This window comes from Cuculus canorus, chromosome 16, assembly GCF_017976375.1.
Source record: "Cuculus canorus isolate bCucCan1 chromosome 16, bCucCan1.pri, whole genome shotgun sequence".
NCBI classification, from domain to species: domain Eukaryota; kingdom Metazoa; phylum Chordata; class Aves; order Cuculiformes; family Cuculidae; genus Cuculus; species Cuculus canorus.
In genome coordinates, this window is record NC_071416.1 from 7012226 (window position 1) to 7032988 (window position 20763).

Consider the following 20763-nt stretch of genomic DNA (forward strand, 5'->3'; position numbering starts at 1 on the left):
ATGCTGTTCATCCATCTCTTACCTTTATTCTTTTAGGGGTACCCCCAGTGGTCTTTAGGGACAGTTCTCTTCCCATGTTCCTTCTGTCCCCCCAGAAAAGGTTCCTTCTTGCTAGTTGTTGCCCTCTGGCTTGTAGAGGCCACAGAGGAAACAAGAGTTCCCCAGCCCTGGAAGCTGCCTGCCCATGCGTGGCCTCTAAAAGCTGCACAGCAGGAGGAACAAGTATTATCTGTGATAGCTTGACAGAGAACTGAAGCATGGGACCACCAAGGGTGATATCTGGATGAAGAACTACTGTTTCGCAGTGCAAGAGGCTGTGGCTCCTACCTGTCCACAAATAGCAGCTTTGCCTCGCCTGGGTTCCCTGCAGCTGGAGGGCTCTGATCAACAACTTGCCTGCCCCAGCTTGGCTTGCATCAGCTCAGATAAGTCCTTAAAAGCTGCGGGACATTTTGAGCCTGAGGGCTGTGTGTTTAGCCAGGGAGGGGCCCAGAAAGATGAGGCATTTGAGCATCACAAGCTACCCTGTTTTAGCTAGGAGCATGTCCTAGTGCTGCCTGTATTTCAGTCACTGTAAGAAGATGATTTTGTTTTACAAGGGAGGCTCAAGTTCTATGCAGTGTGCTCTGCGGTTGCCCATCTAGGAAGGCTAACATATTTTTCAGTAGCTCCATAAAATGTGTAGATATGTGATGATTCATAAGTAATAACTTTGGTATAGTGCTGAAAAATGTGCTCACTCCCGCACAGAAGCGGAGATAAAGTTGATATTTGACATTAGATAAATCAACTTTAAAATCCTGAGCTTCTCCGAAGTGTTTGAAAGGAACATTTTCAGTTGCTTCCTAATTGTAGCAAATAATTACGTTACCAAATCTCATTAAGAAACTGGCTCTCCTGGTCTTCCCTTCACATTTAATTAAGCAGAGTTGGGCTCCTGTGGAACAAGTCACAGGGAGCCACTTGCTTTCGCAGTGGTGTCCTTGCTAGGAAGCAGAGCCACTTTCCTTGTTCCACCTCAGTAAATGAGCAGGAGCAGCATGTCCTGAGCAGTGGGAACAGCCCCATGAAATGGCCCCAGGGTTGTATGCAGCTGCGTGGGCTGAGCACGGCGCCTGCAGGGTGGGAATGGGAAACTGCTTATACCTGCCTGTCTGCTGCTGTCCATGGGGAGGAGGATATAATCCGGCATCTGCTTTATTCCCCTCTCTCTTCAGTTGAGAGATTGTGGGTCTGTGTCCTGAAACTCGAGATCTATGGGTGAGGTAAAGGGAAGCATCTACCAAAAGGCTTCCATAGGATGCTGTAACCATCTTCACCTAACAGAGACCGCCTTCCCCAGCTGGCGGAGTGCAATGCCCTAGGGTGGAGAAATACCTACTGGCTATGCCCTGCATTAAGTGCTAAATACAGGTAGGGAACATCAAGCCATGGGTGTGCAGTGAGATGTGGGAGATGTCAGCTGCCCTCAAAAGGCCTGCAAAGGAGGGAGGTACGCAGGGACCTGGTGTGACCTCGGGCTTTGCCTGCCTGTGTGGCTGCTGTGATGGCAGTAACCACTGGCAAGGGTATTTATTCATACCTTGGTGTGCTTCTTGGTGCTGGTTGAGGACCATGAACTGGTTTACACCTGAGAAAAATGAGATCAAAGAGATGATGGACACAGCTACTGAGGAGGCAAGTGAGAAGCAAAGACAGAACCAGTGCTGCCTTCCTCCTCCAAATGCCTTTTCAGGATCCCCACAAGCTGTGTTGCACCTTGGTAGGTCAACAAGGCACTTTGGAGATACTTTTCTTATTCCAATACTGTCCCTTTGCCAGGACATTGGTGCAGCACTCCTGCTTCCAAGCATTGTCATTTGTCCAGTGTTTTAGCTATATGCTCAATGTGTTTAATGTCACCATGATCAGACGCCTTGGTGTGTGGTGAGGCAGCAGCAATGCTGGGGCACTCATGTCAAGGCAGGTGTTGCATTTCTGGTGTTTTTATCCTCGGTAGGGTCAGCTTGCCCCAGCTGAGCCTCATGCCCATGAGTTGACCCACTTCCCACAGGCTGGAGCTTGAGAAAGGTGGCTCGAGTATTCCCCTGCTTCTCAGCAGCATTGACACAGCCTGCATGGGTCTCGTAGTGGTGCTGTGGTACTTCCATAGGGCACAAAACATCAACTGTCTACCTGCTGTGTCTCCCCTCATCACTGGGTATGTTCACACATCTCATCTTCCTGATGGTGGAAACTACTCGCATGCAGCTGTTTGTACAAGCCAGGCAAGGAATCCTGCTTTAATTTTTTGTGCTCCTTCTCCTTGTGTAAAATCAGACTGGGCAGGAAGCCCATGATTTGTGTGGGAGAGATGCGTGTACGGATTCCCCACCCCTGTGCAGGAGATGGTGTGCCCTCAAGAGCCCTAAGATCTCTCCCTCCCCATTAGCTCGCCTGTCTGCCCCTGCCATACCAAGCTATTTTTTAAAATATAGACCCTATTTTTTATTTCTTCATTTATTACAAATGCAAATTACAGATGAAAGCATCAACTACACAAACCATTACTCAGAGGAGCATCTTTCCAACTGCTGGACTTGGACTGAACAGCTTGTGGTTAATTTGCTATATAATCACTGCCTGCAACAGGAAAGCAAGTGCTTCAACTGTGCTAATATTATGAAAGGGGAAGTTAACCATAGAGATAAATCCTGAGGAGCTGCAGCTGGGATGAAAGAGGGAAATAAATATAGCTGGAGTCCAGGCTTCAGGCTTGCAAAAGTGGCCGCTTGGATATTTAAAGGGACAAAAGATAAGAGTTCAGGTTAAACATGTGTTTTTGAAGTTGCTTTTAGCATGAATATATTTCCCCCTAGAAGCAAAGAATCCCTGCAGCTCCCATTGACCTGTGATTTGAGCAGCGCCCTGGACTGTACACAGGCATGCAAATGTAATAAAGCATCTGCACTGCCCTGATTTCTGGGTGGCTTCCCAGGGCAGCTGCTGTTTGCAGAGGCAGGGGCAGCCCCCCTGAGACAAAGGAGATGAGCACATGATATTTTAGCTGGCAAACATTTTACTGGGGGTGGGTTCTTTTCCATCACTCTTGTCTGTGGATTTGATGCCTTGCACAAAACTAGGGAGGCTGCATCCCTTATCTGTTATGAGAAGTGTGTCCCCACCGTACAGCGCTGTGGAAAGGGATTAGTGGTATCTCCAGAAACAACCTGTAGGACTCGACAGGTCTGCTTGCTCCTGGCAGAAGAGATGCTGAACTTACTAGGGCAGAGTGCCCTGCTGGAGAAGCTGTAGTGCCCTGGGGCTGAGAGCATTACCTGGTTGTGGCAGCACCTCTGCCCCAGGATTGTGACAGCTTCACCAGAGCTGATTAAAGACCCCGTGCACAAGACTGAAATAATATTTAGGCTTTTCCAAGTCCCCAAACCTCCTTGCCCTTACATTCCTATGTTTCCAAATGTAATAGCAGCATAGTGGTCAGGCTCTTTTGCAAAGCGCTCTAGGGATTAAAAACCGTTCCTGTGGATTATCTCTCAGGACAAATCTAAAGTCTTGTTTAACTCTTCTCTGAAGGCTTATGAGAAGCAATAGCTGCTAGATCAGCAGAGATAGGAGGCATATAGGAGTGGGATTGAGTGAATCAGCTCAAGATGGGTGAGCTGGTTCCTATGAAGCAAGCCAGCTCCACTAACTCTATAGAGTCACATCCATCTCGGACAACTCTTCTGACTCTGAAATGTTTGAGTTGTGTTGCTTTCCACTGTTTCCTGAGCCTGGAACAAAATTCTGAGTTGAGGTAGAGGGTGTGGAATGTCAGTGGACAACTTGTACCTGCAAGAATCTAGCAGGAGATGCAGGTTGTTGCTATGGGGGAAGCTGAAGGGTTCCCGGCAGGAGACCCTATGGCACAGGGGTGGTGGGGATGTTCTCAAATCCCAGTTCAGCCCCACCACTATGCCTAAATTGTGCTGACAGTGCAGTACACTTGGCACTTGCCAGAACCTCCCACTGCCAGAATTTTGGCTAAGCAGCACTGGTAGAAAGTGCCACTTTGCTTCCCTGTGCTGGGAATTGCTTTTTTGTGAGACTTTGAAGCTATGAGGGAATACAGCAAAGGTATGATGCCCAGGGCAGGTGGTGTCAGCTCCAGATGAACTGAGTTTCAAATGACTGCTTTTTGGCTTTTCCAAAGCTGAGTTTAATTCCTGGACCTTCTTAATCTTAGGGAAGTGACAGTTGGTCATTTTTTAAAAAAAAGAAAAATCCAAAATATTTTATCCAGTCTTGAGATATGAACATTTGTCTTATCAAGCTGATGGGTAAAAGCATTTTCCTTGCCTCCTGGTTATTTGCTATGGGACAGCAGGAGCTCCCATCTTCAGTAACTGCAGCTCCAGAAGGCAATCATTGAGCAGGCAAAGTGGAGATGCTCAGGTGCATATGTGAAGGACAGGACCAGAGGTCTTGCATGAGGAGGGAAATGGGAAGGAGATGCTGTTTGGGGAGAGGAGGAAGAGAAAACAAGGGTGTCTGGACAATGGTGGGACTGTTGCATCAGTGCTGGCCTTGCAGTTTGACTTCCCAGTCAAAACAGATGAGCCATGAAGCTTTATGCTCAGTCAGGAGAGGATGTCAGGAGGGCATATCACAGCAGAGATCATCAAGGCTCAGTCTAGCAAAGATTATCCCAAGATATATCATGATACATGCTGTGCAGTGATGTTACCTGCTTGGGTTAAGTTATGCCAGCTCAGCTTGAGAGAGGGGGAAAGACAATCCCACCTGTGGGTCACAAATGAAGCTCACTTCCAACCAATATCATGGCTTCTTAATGCAGGGAAAAAGGATGGCATGCATTGCATGAAGCAGAATTTCTGGAATTGCTCATTAGCTGGTACTTAGAGAGCTACAGCTGGAGAGATCAGGGGTCAGATCCACCTCCCTCCTCTCAGCCCTCTGCAGTCTGTTTCCTTCCCTCACCATGACTGCAAAAGGACCTGTGTTGGTGCCAGCTCACTATGGGCATCTCTGTGCATGAGAAAGCTGGTGTGCTGCAGGGATGAGTAACTCTCCTTGGTGTGTGGAGTGACCAGGGCGAGCAGGAGCAAGAAGCTTGAAGCATCTTCTCAGGCAGCTGATGCTGAGACTTTCCAGCTGTAAGAAGGTGGGAGGAAGACGTTGAGCAGGCTGCAGGGGCAGGTGGCTGCTCATTGGTGGAACAGCCATATGTTGGTACCTTCTGCTATGAAAAGCTGCCCAAAGCAGCAACCAAGGAACTTCCCGGTGCAGCCATCAGCCATCCTTTGGGCAGGCTGGTCCCTGAACTTCAACCTGAGAAGGGAAAGAGCTTCAGACAAAGGAAAGCAGCTGAGAGGCTACTACCAATGCCAGAGCCTCCCGAGCTGTTGATGTGACTTGGGCACACCAGGGTTGGTGGTATGGTTGAAGTATTTTCAGTGCTGATTTTGGAAGGGAAAGATCACTAAATAGTTTCAGAGAAACTTGAGTACAGAGCCAAGACAGTCTGGGCTACCTCTGCGGTAACACAGCACAAGGATATCTGCTTTCTGCAGCATGGGGAGTAAACGCAGAGGCACTCAACGCAGATCTTGTACTTGGAATATTAAATATGCTTTTAAAATGAAAATTCCTTTTCCTTCAGCCTTTGTGGAGCTAAAACTCTTCAGCCTTTTTCTGAGGCTTCAAATACCCTAAAGACTGAGAAAGCCAGGAAGCTGGGAAAAGATGGACTGCTTTTTCTAAACTAGTCATTTCTGCAGTCTTGTAATGGGCAACTCTACAACCTGGGGACATTGTATATGGAGTTTTATGTTGGCTTTAAGTATTTGTTTTGTCCTAGCCCCTCAGAAGTACTAATTTGCTTTGTTACTGCACCTTTTGATGAAAGCCGCTTCATACTTTAAGGTAACCTGCCTAAACAGTTTTCCCGGAGACATGACTTGTTGTTAGGACATGGCCCCTTTCTTTGTGCAATTCTAATTAGCTGGGTACTAGCATTAGAAAATTTAATAGCATTCCAGTGAGTAAAAGGAAAATACAATAAGTCATTAAATAACTTGCTAATCTTTCAAAAAAGAAGGAAAGCCCATTATTGACAAGGTTCTATCACCTTCCCACATAGCTAAAGTGAACTCACAATCAAGTTCCAGTCCATTATCAAAAGGCATGTGTTAATCAAACGTCTATGTACAGACCCCCTTCCATGTAAAGGTCAAATTCTAAAAGCATTTCAAATTTCCTGGCTTTTTTTACATGTAAAAATTGCTTTTACTGGTGTAGTGGAAAAAAAGGCAGGGTTTGTTCAGGCTGTGAACTGCTGAAACAAAAATTGTGGATATAAATTGAGAAGCTGCTTTTGGTACTTTTGCCCAAAGACTAAATGCTTCAGAGGAAAATCACAATAAGTGATTTAGAGAATAATCAATAACATTAAAATCATCTGGCAAAGAAAAGACCCTGCATGTATAATAATATTATTAAATAATGCATCACAAGTGAACTCCTGAGTGATGAATTAGGCAGCTATTTCCAAAAGGTGATAAACCCAGGTACTACCCTTTCTCTCCCTGATGAGCACCCCTGTGGAAGAAGTCTCCTTCCTTCCCATGGTTGTTGGGTAGAGCCTAAAGTTGTTTTGATGCCAAAAGCATTTCCTTCGGGTATGACTGAGCCTTGGAGTCATGCTGGTCTACATGTAGAGGTACTCTAATCTTGAATCGGGAAAGCAAATATTTTATTACTTGGTCTCAAAGGTCTCTGCATGTAGGATGTGTGGTGTCTCCTCATCAGCCCTGCTCTGGGAAGGCTCCGGTGGATACTGGGTGGCAATAAGGCTGTACCTGAGGAGAGTGGAGCAGTGATCCTAGGCATGGGATGGCCAGTGCTGTGAGGCTCTGAGCCTGCCCTGACGCTGGGAGGAGCAGGATGGGTTGGTTTCTGGCAGGCTGTGGCATGCTCAGCCCTGTGCTAGAGCCCAGCTCCACTCGGTGCTCTGCGTATGCTTGCTCAGAGCTTGGGCTTTTGGCACTGGTGACAAGGAGTGGGCTGAGACCTTTGTCCCCCTGAGAACACAGGCTCAGCTGACATCCTCTGCCCCTGTTTCAGCAGAGCAGTAGTGTTTAAAAATGATTGCTATAAGTTGTCTCCCAAAAAGCTGGTCTAATGGTATCTAGCCAGGCAGGCGTCCAATAAGTCAGTCTGCCAGGGGACAGCCTGGCAGTGAGGGGAGAGGGAAAGGCATTTGTCTAGTTATTCGCTTTTATCTAGTTACACTTCACCTCTCAAAGAAAAGCCTTTGAACATAAAATTCAGCAGTGACTTACAATTTTCTGGCTTTGTTTTAAAACGAAGGCAATTTTTTCTAGCCTAGGGATGTAACTGATCTTTTACCTTTGGTTGGGTTGTTTGTTAAAAGAAAGATAAAACATGCTGTCCATTGATCTGTCTTCACCCTGAATTTCACTGTTAGTGAGGAGGGCAGGATTAGCTGTTGGAGCAACACTTCCTATCACAGCAAGTGTAACATTTTTTCCAGGCACCGCACTGCTCTTGCAAAGGAATTCTTGTGATATTTCAGCTAGAGCTGGCAGTTCTGGCATCCCTTTAACCTCTAGTAAAGCGCCAGTCTTGTCCCCAGATGCTGTATATTGGGAGATTGGCATGTTGGACGCTGCCTTCCTACAAAGACCAAGCTGAGCCTAGTTGAGCTCATCCCAGCTAAACTTGCCACTGTGGTTAAGGAGCTAAGATGCTTCCAAATGCAATTAGACAAATGCATGGGAGAAAAATCTAGCCATGTCCATTAAACAAAATGATCCTTTCTGGCTTGCAGGAGTCCCTGAGCTGCAGAGCTGGAGTGTGGAGGGATTGCTAACAGTATATTCTATAAGAAACTTCTGTTTGCCACTGTTGGAAATAGGGTGCTGGTGAAATGGTAATTGTAAATCGTTTTCATGTCCTCTTGCAGTAGATTTGCAAGCATTGGTGTTTGGAATCAAAAATCATAGGGTGAAAAACTCTGCAAACGATCATAAACTGCACCCAGCCTTACTCGGGTAGACTCAAGGAAATAATTTCATTCCATTTTTAAGTGAGGTGCATTAACAGAGCACAGATTGGTTTTAGTAGATGTTTGTGTGGTTGAAATCTGGCTGACAAGCTTGCTCAACCTTAATTGCAAGCGCTCTCTGCAATGCAGCCTCCCTTTCTAGCACACCTGGAGAGGAGTCAGCAAAACAGAGATGCTGGCAGAGGTGAGATGAAAGCTGTGCTGTTTTAAAGAAAGTAAAAATGCAAATAAGGAGAGGAAGCTACACACCACCTTTCTTCCCTTTGCTTAACAGGGAAATATGCAACTCTATCATCTTACTATGTCCTGATGGGCTGTCAGGGTTCAGCCACTGCTTTTTTACTGAGAAATTATTGTACCTGCCTTTAAGACCAGATTGATTTGAAATAATGACCAAATGATGCATAATATCAGCATTTTATCTGAATAATGATTGACCACTAAACCACCTATTCCTGTTCTGATCTGACAGTGGATATAAACCAGCCTGGATACACTGGCAGCAGCAAAAGCCCAAGACCTCTTTCTGCATTTAATGGGTATCACAGTACCATCTTTTTTTATGCTTAAACTGTGCAATGATGTCCCTGGACCTAAGTCTTAGGACAGTGATTTACTCTTCATTTTAGTAGCTTTTTGCTACTTCCTTTCTAGTTTCAATTTATTGGCCTTTGACAGCAGGACCTGACACCAAAACTAAACTCCATTGTCACAGCAAGCTTAAGTGATGAGTAAAGCATTACTAACTTGCTTCACACACGCCTCTGCAGGAGGACGATGTCACCAAGAGCTTCACATTAATAAAAATATCCTTGAAACAGCTAAGAATGCTTTTTGGAGTGGGTTGGCTGGAGCTTTCTCACACAAGAGTAAGGGATACAGTTTAGCTGGATGTGACCCTTAGTAAAATAGAAGGGCATCTTAACCCTCCTGGAGACTGTAGGCTAAGCGTGTCTATGCTTCCCTTTAGGTGATACAGGGTTTAGTCTGTCTGAGATCTTCCTTGGATGCACACAGCAAGGATGAGAGGGAGCATATTTTAGTGAATGGGGTTGGATCCTTCTTATCAAGCAACACACTCACAGCTACATTCTGCAGGAAAGAAAAAAGCAGCTCTGCAGGTACTTCTCTTGTGTGCAAGCTCATAACAGAGGTTAGCTGGTGGCTGCAGAGGGAGCCAAACTGGCTGCTTGCATACCTTGCAGTCTGACCAGGCTGCATGCCCAGAGATCATGCACCAATTTGACAGGTCCTACATATAGAATAGACCCAATTCTCTCTCCTCATAGAGCAGAGGCTGAAGCACTCCTCAGTGCAGTAACTCCAGCCCCTGGATTTCACAGTCCCATGCTTTAGAAATAAATCCATGGGTAGAGACACTGGAGACTGGGAACTGGTTAAATTTCAGTGGTGTCAGGTTTATCATGCCCAGACCTTGGCTTAGCTTATAGGAAAGCAATGACAGCTGGTGGCTGTATGTTCAGGACTTGCTAACTGCTGTCCCATGTTCTGGGACCATCCAGAAAGCTGCCTCGCGTGTGGTCACTTTGGTTCTCTAATTCATAGCAAAAGATGGTTAAGTGGCAGTAGCAGCTGGTGAGGGAGCAGATGGTGCCACCTCCATCATCAGATGTTTTATCACATTCTCTGTTTTATCCCACAAAGAGTGACTGGAAAGGAGAGGAGAGCGTGGGAGCTGGTGTAGGTTGTGAAGGTGTGAAAAATCACAGGTAGAGGCATTGCTTCCCTGCCAGGCTTCTGGTTTGCTCAGCATTGGGTTAAGAAAGTACTTGTGCTTATGAGAAGGTCTGTGGCTGCCCGTGTTTGAGACTGCAATGCTGCATTTGGGAAGCACAAGGCTTTAGAGCAAGCTAGCTGTCCCTACTGGTGGCCAGGGATCGGAGGAGTCACGAAAAGCCTTCAGACAGGTAAAGCTCGGCTGTTTGGGTCGCAAACCAGCCCACGAATTCATGTTTGTTGTGACCAACCTGGACACTGCTTCCTAATCATATCCCAAAGAAGGTTGAGAGACCTGTGATTAAACTTGCTAAAGGGTCCAATTTATTGTGTGATAGCTCTGAACCCATCAAGAGGCTTCTGATTTTTCTGGGCTAGTATTTGAGTTTTTAAAACTCCTTGTGAGGTGCACAAGCAATAGGTCTTGAGTCCAGAGGAGAAGGAGGTTTTATATTCTCAACATGTGCACTACAGAAGCCCAAAGAGCGATCTTGTCCAATCAGGCAACTTTTAATGTCCTCCCTATAATAAACCTGTACCAGAGTCCAGCAGAAGCAATACAGATTTGAATGAATATTAAACCATATTATTACTGAACTGATGTGCTCAAGGGAACACAACTGGCAGGGGGACAGTGATTTGCAGGATCCACATGGGAAGATGAGCCAGTAATGACATTTCATACAGTAAAAACTACAGAGCAGTAAGTGCAGTCGCAGGGTGTGCTGCTGGAGACAAGACTACCCATGGCAATTTCCTTTCCTCTGCTTTATTTCGGCTCCTGCTCTTAATTGTCCTCCTTCCTTGGCTGTTCTGTCCATCCATTCTCCTGCTGTCCCACCAGTTGCTTAGCAGTGATGACATTCAGATGTTAACGGAGGAGGCACTGCGGCAGACCGGTAGCTACACAGCAGTTGTTTATGTAGCAGTCAGCAAAGCCATTCACTGCTCCTGGTTAATATTCCAACAGGGCGGATGGACAGGAGGGTGGGATGGCAGGATAGTAGGTGAGGGAGTTGGAAGTCATCAAGCACTAAGCCGAAGAGGAACGTGTGTGAGTACAAAAGAGGAGGAAGCCCTTTGTGTCTAAAACAAGATGGAAGATGCCACCTGACGAAGCTGGCTAACTGGTGATTAATTAGAGGCACGCTTTGAATTCCGTGTCTAGTTTAGCATTAACAGCATCTCAGTGTCGTGTGGTGAGTCGTCTTGCTTGGTGGTTTCATTGTCTGGGCTGATGTGGAGCAGGGAGGGGTTTTCTCACAAAACTTCTGGAACTGAATGAAAATGTGTAAATCTCAGCTTCCGCTTGAGGCAAAAAATCATAGAATAGTTTGTGTTGGAAGAGACCTTAAAGATCATCCAGTTCCAACCCCCCTGCCATGGGCAGGGACGTCCCACTGGCTCAGGCTGCCCAAGGCCCATCCAACCTGGCCTGGAACACCTCCAGGGATGGGGCAGCCACAGCTTCCCTGGGCAACCTGGGCCAGTGTCTCACCACTCGGGGGAAGAAATTCCTCCTTATATCTAGTCTAAAAATAAGGAAAGGAAAAATCCACAAAGGTGGAACAAGTTCAACTGTGGAATTGACAAACAGAATAGAAATAGAAAATAATCTTTGAGTGGTTTTGAGGGGTACAGAGGAGGCTTGTGATTCGGAATACTTGACTAGTTATATTGTGTTAGTCTGTCTGGGCTTTCTGAGCCCAGCCCAGCCCCTGGCAGCGTCTGCAAAGGGTGCAGGTTGTATTCCAGGCATGTCCGCGGGTCTGTGGCTCTGTATTAGTGTTTATAGGAAGTCAATGAGATGGAACTCAATAGAGAAAAGGAAGAGTTAAGAGTCACTGGAAGACAAATGTGAAGGCCTGGCACTCAATAACTTTACTGAATCATATCTTTCGTGGCTGTGTGTTTCTGGATAGCAGGAATACAAGACAGGAGAGCAGGTCTGTATGTTTCATTAGGCTGTTCACCTTCCCCTTCAAAGAGAGGGGATGTTGTAATATTTCTCTTTATAAAAAGATATCCATCCTCTGCTTGATACAAAGTCAAGCAGCACCATGAATCAGAGCGAAGGTGTCAACACGGATGAAGACTGGACTGTTGAAAGTGTTGGAGGGAAAGCGGGGCACCACAAATAAATTGTATGAGCTGTGAGAGCACAAGTGTGTGTGTGTGCGCACATATCCAGCCAGATGCTCTTGCACTGTCTAAAGAGTTGGTCCAGGCAGACTCAGAACTTGCAGCTGTATTCTGTGGAGCAAAGATATTTTGTCTGACTGGCTTGGACCATCCCTATGAGCCCAAGCCTTTGGCAGGTACAGATTGAGCATGGGTTGGACAGGATCTGCAGGAAAGGGGCGGTGCAGACTGAGCTTCTAACTTAATCTGTGAAACTCACTGCATTTCTTCTGTCTTATGAAAACAGTGATAAGATGGAATTGCCTCTGATAACAGGTGTTGGATTCAGTAGTTGAAGACTTTGCTGCTGACTGAATGGGCCCTGTCCATCTCTGGTGTGATGTCCACAATTCAGGTAGCTTCATTTTTGTAAACAAGAAAATACTTTTCATGTGGCCTTACTTCCCAAAATAAGTTTGAATAATGAGTGCAAGTGCAAAGCAAAAATCTCAGGAATGGCTGTCGCACCTGGAATGGACTCTTGGAGGTGGCAGGAATGCTTCAGCACAGTTGTCTTTCTGAATTTTCAAAGGTTTCTACTGAAACTTGTCTCCAGTTAGATGTATGGAAAATTGAATTGGTAAAATAATACTAAAAAGCTTCTTCATTAATTGATAAATATAATCAAGGAAGGCACCACATTAGTATTTATTTATATGGCTAATTAACTGAAGTCATTAATTTATATTAATGTGTAGACTTTCTACCTCCCCAAGTAGCTCTTCCTTGACTGTACTTTTTTGTATGGTATCACTGTGTGGATTAAGCAAACACTTCTGAACAACAAAAAGTACCAGGTCTCTTGGAACTGAATGGATGCAAGATGCGATTGGTGGTGGACTGGTCTCTAGTACTTTAACTATATTCCCTTCTCACTTTCACTAAACAGCCTTTGGAACACAGAGGTTTAACACCTCTTATCTTTGAAATACCTCTAGGAGAGGTTTGGATGAAGTAGACCTAGATGAACCCTCCAGATCAGATATTGAATTTATGAGCATGTGTGAGCATTCAGATCCAGGGTCTTCATCCTGCCATGCACATCAAGCAAGTTTTCATCCCGCATCCCATCACCTGCCTGAGTGTCCCTCTACTCCACACTAATGTAAAAGTGGCTATTTCTTAAAAGTGGCTGTTTTCAACCTGCCAAGTGTGATTTGGTACAGCACAAGAATGGTTGTGCATTTTGCAATGCTTCCTCCTCCCTTGGTATGGACAGAGGAGGACAAGAGACAGGCTGGCCTGGGTAGATTCCCAAAAGAGATTAGCAAAGATGGTTTGGGGACATCTGGATGTCACGGCTGTGTGATGTGGGGAGGACAGCAGAGCACATGGCTTTCACCCTGAGGATCTGGGCTAGGAGAATGGGTGCCCACTCTTCTCTGAATACAGCAGCCTACTCCAACAGAAGATGCATGATTGCTCCCGTCTCTTGTAGATGCTTTGAAGAATGAGAGCTTTGTGCTTGGGAAAGCCCAGATTGCAGCAATGAGCGAGTGCTTGCCCAACAACTTCCTCCCACGTAGGCTGTGGCAGTGGCAGTTTGCCATTAAATTCCCAGACCAAGAAAATCTCAGCTGATTTCCCTCCTGCCAGAGGAAACACAAGCTGCATTTCTTCTGGCTGCAACCCAGCTCTCCCCCAGTTCCAGAGCTGCCGTCTCCTCTGGCTCCCAGGCACTTGGGGGCACGTAGTCAGAACAGGGTCAGTCCCATGGGGAGTGGGATTCTGCCAAATTCTGCCTTTTATACAAAATCTGGCCATTGTCACACTACAAGTTTGAATATGGTCAAATTCAGACTGATGTGACTGAAGTCCCAGGGCACGAGGTCTGGTCTCGTGTTCAAAGGGAGACTGTAATGACAGCTCAAAACTCTTGCTACGAGCCCTAAGCCTACAGCTCAGTGGTCTAAAGAGATCGCTGTGCACACCCCCCTTGCTAGGTGCTGAGCTGGCACCAATTACAATTTTGCTAATTGTTCTAAACCCTCCTGCCTTGCTGCTTTCTGTAGGAAATGTTTGGCCATGGCTTTTGCTGAAGCAGGGGACTCTTCTTGAAAGCTTGGTAAAATCTGCAGGGAGACACCTGCCAATCTTCATACACAACATCTTTATTTTAATTTATTGGCAACATTTAGAAAAATTGGCTTCTATGCAGCATCAGTTGGACTTCATTAAAATAATAAGAGAGCTAAGTTAGTAAAAACAAACCTGGCCAGTTGGCAACCTCAGACTTTTATCAGGACTGATCTATGCTGGAAGATATAGATTTAGTCCATCTAGAGTAATAAAGTCCCATGATCCCATGGTTAAAATGTCTTTTTTTCCCTGCTAGCTGATGCAATTCATTAATTATATGACATTTCCACAATCATTTCTCCAGAAGAAGGCCCTGGATGCCAAGGTTTACATTACATTTTCAATTACGAAGATATCCATATGGTGACTCTGCAGTATGTACAACTGCTTAACACACCCAAGCCCTGCTCCAATGCTAGCAGGGCTGGTGATGTCCTGGCAAATCCTTTCATGGACATGGGGCTGTCGCTGGATTCCCACACCAGGAATGGTGCTGGGGATGGTGATGACAATGATGTGTTCCCTGCAGGAAAGGAGTTTTGAGAATTGAAGTGCAGCTCCTTATATTTTTTTGGGCCACCAGAATTTTTTTTAATAGCCACCTCTTCTAATAACTTCTTAAATCGGAGGTATTAAGGGTAGGATTTTAGACTAAAAGGGCTTAGCCCAGCCACAGATTTCCAAGGAGCTACTGAAGGGTCAGAGCCTATCTCCCACTCTCTGCTGGGACATGCACATTCCCATTGTAATCTTTTTGGCTCAAACACTCCTGTAGCAGGATCAGCCATGCAGACAAGAGGCAAAGCTGCAGGGTGAGGTACTGCAGTGAACACAGTTGGACAGAAGAGGGGAGGAATCCTGTGTTGTATGATGCAGTGTTGGTCACACTGGTGACATAGAATCATAGAATAGTTTGGTTTGGAAGGGACCTTAAAGATATCCAGTTCCAAACCCCCTGTGATGGACAGGGACACCTCCCACTGTATCAGGTTGCTCAAAGACCCATCCAACCTGACCTGGAACACCACCAGGGATGGGGCAGCCACAACTTCCCTGGGCAGCCTGGGCCAGTGTCTCACCACTCTCATAGTGAAGAAATTATTCCTTATGTCTATGTTCTTTGCATCGAGCCTGGTCCTACCCACACAAGTTCGATAGCTGCTGTAGAAGCTGCTTAATTAACCACTAGCATGAAGGGTACAAGTTGTGATTCAAGTACTGCTTGGTCTGAGGAAAAGTACTGATTTGGACAGAACCCTTGGAGAAAACCTCATTTATAGTTCTCAGCTGATTTGCAGCAGTTTGATACTCAATCAGCAGCATATGAACCATCCTTGGTTCTCTCCAGTGCCTCCTGTCTGCCCAAAGAACTGGGCCCTGAGAGTGAAGCACAGATTTGCCTTCCTCAGCAGTGGTGTGTGGGGAGATACCAGGGAGCAGATTCCTAGCACTGTCAAACAGAAGTTGCAGGTTCATTTTTTTCCCAGGTCTGGGCAGAGGGATGTGCCTGTGGTTTGTCTTCTTGCTATCCCAGTTGCAGGACCCCCCTGGCCCTCCTGCTTTGCAGGCTTGCAGCGATGCTCCCCGTAGCACCAGGAGTCAGGAGTCAATGCTGTTTGCACAGTTGCACTCCGATTAGCTCTGCGATGCCTCTAACCTTAGAGTAGTAAACCAGTGGCATATATATATAGTTGAACAATTATATGTATTGTGACTAAATTTCCCCCTGAAGATCTCATTCACGATGTTAGAGTGAAAGGATCATAAAATGAATTAATAGCTGATTCACTGTATAATTTCCTAGTTCAATATACTTTAGTGTACTGGCTAAATGAGCCATACACAGCATTCAGCTCGGCCAGTTAACAGCTTTATCATTGAGATCTCAGGCTTAGAAATAAAAGCAATTCTTCTGAAGTAATTGCGTCTAATTAAAAGAAACATTTAAAAAGTGTAACCAAAAGGAATTCATTTCAAATGGAAAATTAATGCTGAAAAATAGCCCAGAGCTCTCTTGTCTTTGCTAATGGCTAAGCATTCTCAGAATAATTAAACTGTTTTGAAATGTTGATACCTTCCCCTGTTAGAAATTATAGCCATGGCCCAACACATTAGCAAATCCTCAGCGTGGCCCCAGGTTGGGGATGGGTGTGGGGGCTTTGTGTGGGCAGATAAGAGGCAGCTGCCTGCAGGAGAGGAAGGATCCACCCTGATGCTGTTGCACCCTGCCAGGAAGCAAGGTGTTTGCAACTTCTCTTGAAGAAGCAGGACTGGTCACCCTAAGGAGCTGAACTCAGCGTGGCAGGGGTTTGGGAGGTTCTAACAGATGCTGGGACTCGCCATAAATAGCTCTGTTAAAAAGTGTGTAGCTTTTATTATGGCATTTGCACAGCTCTGTAGCACCTCAGTTAGTGGAAGCATCAGGATGCATTTGCAGGTGAAGCCTTCCCGGTGGGCAAGGCGGTGCACATTCCTGTTTTGGGACTCTAAGACTATTGTACAGTTGGCTGCTTTTCCTTGTCACCGATTTAATGACCAAGACCTTAATCTGCCCCCCAAAATGTTCTACAGTAAACATCAAGTTTTACAGAGCTCCTGGCTGGTGTTTGTGCTGCAGGTGTGGGACAGTCTGGCTGCTCTTGACGATCCTAATTCCTGCAGATTTCTTATCTGCTTCTCCATCACTTGCTCCTCTCCCTTTACTCGTGCTCATTTTGGCAGGGGGCATTTGAAAGCTGAGTGCATAGTGAAAATCCCACTTTCATGCTGCCCTGCTTCCCTTAAAGTAGGTGTGCCTGCCGGTGCTTTTTCCCCCTCTCCACTCAAGGATTTGCTTGCAGATTTTGGAGCAAACTAAATGCATCCTTTGACATGGTGAGGATGAGAATAAATCCCACACATTGAGCAGCAGCTTGTTTTTTTCACTCCCTGTGCTGAGCTAGGAGTGCTCTGATTGTTATAATCTGTATCTGGCTGCACAGGGAGACCCAAAGGGGTGGCTGTCGGGGTGGCAGGGATGTCTGATGCTTAAAATAGCTGTTATAGCGCTTTATTTGCACGGATCGAATGGCTGGGTGCCATCGCTGGGAGAACTGCTGGAGCTGGCACTGCCAAGATGGGTCACACACAGTGGGTGAGGGATTGCCACTGAGCTACAGGGCACAGAGCTCTGGCTGGGAGCTCGAAAGCTGCTGCTGGGTGGTTTTGTTAGGAAATGTGGATTGCCCAGACTTTAATCTTTCTCCAGAATCTTTGTTTCTTGAAAAGTTACTGTGAAGACTTAATTTGGAAAATGCCAGTGTTTGGTTTCAGCATCTCTGTGTTAAAGCATTTGATTCTCATATTGAAGCAACTTCCCATTGGGAAACAAACACTGACAAAGTTTATTCTTTTTAAGTGTTAAAGACCAAACCTAAATACTTCTGCCTCAACTGGCTTTTCTGCTGGATAACTGGGACACAAGTGCTTCTGAGAATTCAACTTTATACTAGTTGAGGGAGAGAATTTGTTCTCTTAAAATCCTTGTGGGATGGGAATGTACTTTCTCATGCTGCTGCAAGTGGGAAGCTCGGGGAATCTTTGGGGGCTGTTGCTTTATTATTCTCAGTACCTACTAAATTTGCTTTTATTATGCTGTTTGGTAAATATCACAAAACGGAGCATGTTCTAATCAAGACTTTTGTAATACATCCTCAGCAGATTCTGTGAATGTACAATAATGTGTCACATAAATACAGGTTTATAGCATTGACCCTACAAAATAACCTGTGCATCTGCTGGTTCATTTCTCTTTCCACAACATTGTGCTGTTTCATGTGTTTCCTTGATGTAACTCTTGAAATTGTAGTAAATGAAATTTTTTTTCCCTTTTTGTTTTAGAGGCAGAGCAGACAGGCAGCATCTTAAGACAGGATTCTGTCTCGTGTGTTGTAGTGTGGGTTTGTTGTATAAATAATAGTGAAAACATCACAGCATCTAAGGGAATAGGTAAAACTTGTCCCTGGTCTTGGCGGCAGGTCAGTGACCACCCTGCCCTGGCCAGCTTGCTCAAAATTTTGCCTCTGTTTTCTGGATGATCCAGAAATATATTCCTTTTTTTTTTTTTTAAATCCTGAGTGTTTCTAATTGAGCTAACATTATTAGAAGGTTTAAAAAAAAAAGAAAACCTTTCCCAAATTCCCTTTGCGTTTCAGTAGCTCTTTAATATGCAAGGCAGCAAGAGATGAACTGGGTCTAATTACGAGTCCCTGGAGTAGCCAGTCAGAAAATGAATTGATGCCTTTTTCCTTATGAACAATGCATGTACCACAAATTAGAGGCGCCATCACCACAGATTTAATTACAAAATATCATTACTTTCACACATCATTTCAGATTTGGCCTGATCAAATCAAAGTTGAGGGGGAGAGAGAGAGAGAAGGGGGGAGGCAGGCGAAGGGAAAAACTGCACCACTAGCAGGGTCATTCGTTCAGGAGTACTTGAATGCAGGAGGGAATTGGTGTTATTGAAGCTTCCCAAAAGGCAATTCTGCAGAGAAGTGGTGGCTGGGAGGAAATTCATTTCCTCTTCCAAGGGAGATTCTCAGCATTTCGGCTGTCTGGGAGCAAACATGGCATGGGCATGGTGACCAGTGCTGAGTGGGCTTTGGGAGTTGTTATCTAAAGGCTATGGGCATGTCCATCCCCTTGGTAAATCTGGCCCTGCTTGGGGAGGGGGGCATTTCTTGTCAGGTAGGAAAAATGTGATGCGAAGAGCATTTAGTCTGCTATCCCCTGGCTTTAGCTGGGCTTCTCTGCTGCTGGCAGTGAGACCTATGTATGAAAAAATAAAGGAGTAATCCCACGATGCATCTAAGTGCACTTCAGGCACATGCAGTATACATTACCCTGTGACGTTCCTGACAAACCACCCCAAAAACACAGATGCTGAACCCAGCTATTCATGCCAAAGTACATGATTAATTTTGTCAAGAGGAATGACTGCCAAGGGAGGCCTGGAAACTCATTTGCTGTGGAGTTCAGTCTACTATTGTGGTTTAAAGGTCATGGTGGTTACCAGGAAAAGGGTCTGGTGTGTACCAGGAGGAGAGTTTGACTTCTTTCAGTTCCCCAGTCTCCATTCACCTCAAATAATGCAGGAGTGAGCAGCTCACCATCTTGTTCCTAGTAGGGTGGGACCATCCATCTGGTTGAGATTCTGTAGCTTGAGGTGCTTTCTATGCAGAGCAATTTGGAGCAAAGTCTGTCAGAAGTGGTCAGCGGCCCCTGTTAAAGCAAACCTCTAAAATCCCCTTCAAGCTGAGCAGCCCAAGTGAGAGGTCATCTCTTTTAGTCCGTGCCCACTGGAAAGGATTAGCATGGTTTGCAGCTTGGAGTGTGACTCTCGGCTGCAGGAAGGTTTCTGGGCTCAATGGCCCTATGCCCAAATGTAAAATATGGTGAATATGCAGAAATTGGATGGTTCCAGTGCTATGTATTTACCATGGCAGTGATGGAAATGTCAGGAATATCCCAGTAAAATAAAAAGTAACAGCTCTTTAGTATCTAATGTGCCCGAGTGGTGATTGTCAGAGCACACCAATGCTACTGCAACAGAAATCCTCTTTTTTTTCCACCCAGAGAAAAAAGTGAGGCTATTTTCCGTGCTGAGTGACACCTGTCTGGGGCTGATTTAAAGAGCTGGTTGTTGAATGGGGTCACTCATACTCGGCTGATGCCATAAAGCCAGTCAGCAGCAAATGCGAGTGCTTGGGATGGGAGGGCAGAAAGGCTGCTCAGCCCCGGGATGATTTACAGCCCCTGCACCCAGCCTAGGCCATGGACTGTGATTATTTCTCAGCCGGACGCACAAGCCAATCGTTTCAAGAAGCTAAAACGCTCTTCAAAATTTATGAGGAAAATGATGGCTTGTTGAATACATGATGTAGCGAGATGTAGTTTTACATTAACTTAAGAGGCATTTATGGGGCAATATTCATCTTCTCTGTATTATGGCAAGTATAATATGAGAGGATGCTATCTCATGGAGATATGAGACCTGACAGATACAACGTACGCAGAGGGGAGTCCGTGATGAAACAGAAGGTGGCAGGATGAGCCAGAACCACAGGCTGAATGGGAATGGGGGACAAGAATGGGCTGTTGTGAGAATGGGAGATGCCATCCATGTAACCCACCTGTAGAAGCTGAACTTGCTCTGTTACTTCCATGGAGTGATATGAGTACCCATCAGCTGAGGAGATTATCCTGTAATTATAACCCTGAAGGTCCACTCATGTGACTGAAGGTCAAGCCCTGCTCACCATGCACTGAAGAGTGAGAGCCACTCAGCTTTGTTTTGTGATTTGGTGGAGAAGCGATCCAGGGCATGTAAGGAGCCTGCTAACTCCAGCAGATCATTGTACAGGTGGCAACAAGGGCTTTGGACCACCACAAATGAGCTGTGAATGTGTGGGCATGTTACAAAGGAAAAATATTACTTCTAATAATATTCTGCCCCATGGCTGGACTTTGCCATGGAAGTACATAGGCTGAAATAGGTTGCATGGTCTTATGGAGGAAGCAACAGGCTCCCTTGGGAACACAGCAGAAAGGCACGTATATTGCTATTAGCTAAATATAGCTGGGTATTCAGAGCTCACTCCAGCTGGCAAACCAAGCAGCTTCTTTTCTCTCCT